The sequence below is a fragment of the Pristiophorus japonicus genome, chromosome 3, assembly GCF_044704955.1.
Source record: "Pristiophorus japonicus isolate sPriJap1 chromosome 3, sPriJap1.hap1, whole genome shotgun sequence".
Taxonomy (NCBI): Eukaryota; Metazoa; Chordata; class Chondrichthyes; family Pristiophoridae; genus Pristiophorus; species Pristiophorus japonicus.
Genome location: NC_091979.1, coordinates 176379611 through 176383613, shown reverse-complemented (window position 1 = coordinate 176383613; position 4003 = coordinate 176379611).

Below are 4003 nucleotides of genomic sequence, written 5' to 3'. Positions count from 1 at the left end.
ATTACTGGCCGCATTGTCGCTTGCGATGGGATGAATCGGCATTCAGCTAGCCATTGTCTCTGTTGAATTCCCCCTTTGGGCTCGACTACATGCTCGGGCATGTCCGATTGCCGCTGTCTGCCTGGAGAACTGTGTGTCGCATTAACAATGTTGACTCCCTGTCCATTTGCTGCATTTAAACCAAGATTTTTGTCAAACATCATTCTGGTCTCTTCCTCCCCTGAGATAAATGTCTGGGCCGTCAAAGCTGCCATTTCCAGGGTCAAGTCTTTGGTCTCAATCAGTTTCCTGAAAACCCCAGCATGCCCGATGCCCTCAATAAAAAGTTCTCGCAGCATCTCCGCTCTGCATGCATCTGGGAACTTACATAGGCTCGCCATTCGCCGGAGGTCTGCCAGGAAGTCTGGAACACTTTGCCCTTCTCGCCGCCGGTGCGTGTAAAACCGGTGTCTCGCCATGTGCATGCTGCTCGCCGGTTTAAAGTGTTCCCTGATCAACTTACTGAGCTCTTCAAAAGTCTTATCCGCCGGCTTCTCTGCTAGAAGGTCCTTCATCAGGGAGTACGTCCTGGATCCACAAACCGTCAGGAGATGAGCCCTGCGTTTGCCGGCCGAATCCTGTCCCAACCATTCCTTGGTGACAAAACTTTGCTGTAGTAGGGGGATCAAGGGTTATGGCGAGAAAGCAGGAAGGGGGTACTAAAGTTTCATGTTCAGCCATGAACTCATTGAATGGCGGTGCAGGCTAGAAGGGCTGAATGGCCTGCTCCTGCACCTATTTTCTATGTTTCTATGTTTCTATGTTTCTCTCAATAAAATCGTCCCAATCATCACTGCCACAGTACCTCTCGTCTGTGCTGCTAGTGGCCATGCACGCGTGGTTTAAATCCCAGTTTCTCGTCTCCAATAATATGTCCTTCCTATACAGTATAAAGGCACACAAGGCCCATACTTGAGAGAAGGTCACTCTGTGACCAGCAACTTTTATTAGCCAGCACTGAAGTGGAGAAGATGGGTAGAGCTTTACCTTTTAGACCTGAAAGTCCAGGTTAGGAGTGTGTCCCACAAGTTCACCACCTAGTGTTCTCACGGTGTACAAATTAGGTCAGTTTATGCATAGATTACAATGACAGTAGAATACACGACAGTTCCCTGCAAAGCCACTTAACACGCCTCCTGTTGGCCAATAGATCCCGACCACACTCGCTCACAGGGTTTCCACCCGCAGAGCTGCTAATGAAAAGGACGCTCAAAACCAGGTTATCCTTTATACACCCTACTATGAAAGAAATTGTTGAGAGCAGGCGTCAGTCACAATGTGACTACCATGACAGGAATGCGAGGGCGCGATGTATTGATGTCAAATATCCTGTTTTTGTCCTTAATTATGCTGCAGGGCCCAAACGGCTTGCAGGCACTGTGATTGCCAAAGAGGGGAATAGGGTTTTGGTAGTTAAACTTATCAATGGACAAATCTGCCGCAAACACGTGGATCAAACGAAAAGGAGGTTCAGCAACCCCATAGAAGAAGCCGAGGAAGAACACGACATAGAGTTTACTCCACCACAGGTGACCGAACACTGGAACCAAGTGGAGGAGAGCCCAGTCACTGTGGGCAGTCCGGACAGGCCTGAGGCACCGCAAACAGCAGACACTCAGGCCAGTGCCCAACAACCGGAGCCCCAACTCAGGCGCTCTACAAGGGAGCGTAAACCACCAGAGAGACTCAACCTGTGATCCCAATAAGACTTTGGGGGGGAGGTGATGTCATGTATTCAGCTATCATTGTAACCCATGTATAAGCTGACCGAAGTTGTGCACCTTAAGAACATTTACCACAAGGGGGTGAACTTGTGGGAGACACTCCTAACCTGGACTTTCAGGTATAAAAGGGGAAGCTCCACCCACCTTCATCACTTGAGGTCTTGGTAATAAAGATAACTGGTCACAGAGTGACCTTCTCTCAAGTATGGGCCTCATGTGGATTTATACTGTATAGTAAGGACATATCAGTTCCATCTTTTTAAATGTAATTTGCACTACCATTTTAAATGAAATATACGTGCTGAGATGACAGGGTAAGGAAACTTCAGTTCAGAACATCTGCTCTATTGCATGATTTGTTTTTGTTGTGCTTACGAAAGCATGGAAAAATATAGTTCAGCCTTGCTTCATTAAGAAGGGATCAGGTGGCACATTAATTAGCATATTGTACTTTCACTTCTGGGACTGAGGATTAATCCTAACGCAGATTAATGGATGCCCTGCTTGTTGTAAGTCTCTTAACTGTTGTCAATTTTAGGCAATCTTCACTGCCCATAATTTGGCACAAACTGGCACTAAATTTATAATGTCACCCAAAGGTGGCAAGTATGGGAAATGGAAACATTACACGGTTGCCACAGAGATTGCGTTTTGGAGATTGGGGTTAAAACACATTGGGAGAACAGAGCCCAGGAAGCTTCACTCTGCTTCTAATCTGTGCTATATCCTGTGCTATACCTGACCTGGGAGTGCATGATAATGGCAATGGCTATAAATAAAAGAAAAAACATTCCACTCCCTGGCACTACCATCCTTCACTTTGATGTGGAAGCAACCGCACCAGAGGTTTAAAAGATAAATAACAAATTAAAACACACACAACTCTAATTTTGTATTTCAGTAATGTCTTTTGTTTTTGTTCTGTTAGATTTCCATGGAGTGACAAACTATCTGTAATCAGTGGACTAATGAATGGTGGAGACTGATGGTTTGTGGAAGAAGATCAAGGTCTACTGAAAACCACCTGTGGGAGAAAATCAGGGTCAACTTATAGCCCTTTTTTCTGTAAAGCCTCCCTTTAACCCAAAGGATCTATCATTGGCAGCAGTAGGGGACTGAAGAGTGAAGACTCTGTAAAGGGATTTCCAGCTGCTTGGGATTTGAGAATTAGAGTGGAGAAACAGAGGTGTTGCATACGTTTTAGTATCTACCATATCATTCATCGAAACCTGTCCAATTGAAAATCTCCTGGTTGTATGAGACCTATGTGAAATGAACAGTCTCAGTCCAGTTCCTAGTGGATATGGATCACTAATTTGGCATTAAATTAGCATCTCTTTCAGAGAGGCCAGAGAATAACTTGTATGGGCAATGGAATATGGTGATGTAGTACATCCTTGTTCTTATGAGTTTGGAGCTGAAGCACATAAGGACAGGGATAGGACACTCAGCTCTTCGAGTCTGCTCTGACAATTAATTAGATCATGACTGACCTGAAATTTAACTTCATTTACCTGCTGTTGCTCCATATCCCTTGATACCCTTACCTAAAAAAATCTAGCGATCTCAGTCTTGAAAATTTCAATCATTGGCAGGAGAGGGGGAGGAAAGGAAGCACAATATAGAGGGAACATAATTCTGTTTAATCCATAACTGTCCATGCTTTGGTCTTCATCGGCCAAGTATGTTCTTACCATGGATTCTCAAGAACACATATAGGCACACCCCAACCGAGAGGCTTCAAGCTTCATATCAACATTTTAGGAGAGCAGCCAGAGCCTGTTGTGACTCCACAGGCAGCTCGCCCCTTTTGGAAAATGTTAGGGCCTAATGCCTGTTTTAGGCGACCGCTTGGATACCTATAAATTGTCCACGCCATTATGGCATTGGACATTTTTCAGGCCTCCTTGAAGTGCAGGGCATAGGCTATCCAGAAAATGGGTGCAATGATGACCAATTTCGATCCTTTAATGTCTTAACTCAAGTGATACTAACTGATCTTAGTGTTCTGGTTTTGTATTTATCCACCGGTAGGGCAACGGTGCTACAAACAGCTGTTTCCAAATCTCCAGGCCTGAAAAATTCAAACAGGGAAAACAAGCAAGTAAGAAATGTTAGCATAAATATAAAAGAGTTGCCTGGGCTTTGAGGGCCAGATTGCCTAGGGTTTGCTCAATGGCATCACGTTGGCACCTGTAATGTACCTGACTTGAGAGTGCTTAGTACTGTGTCATTGCCCA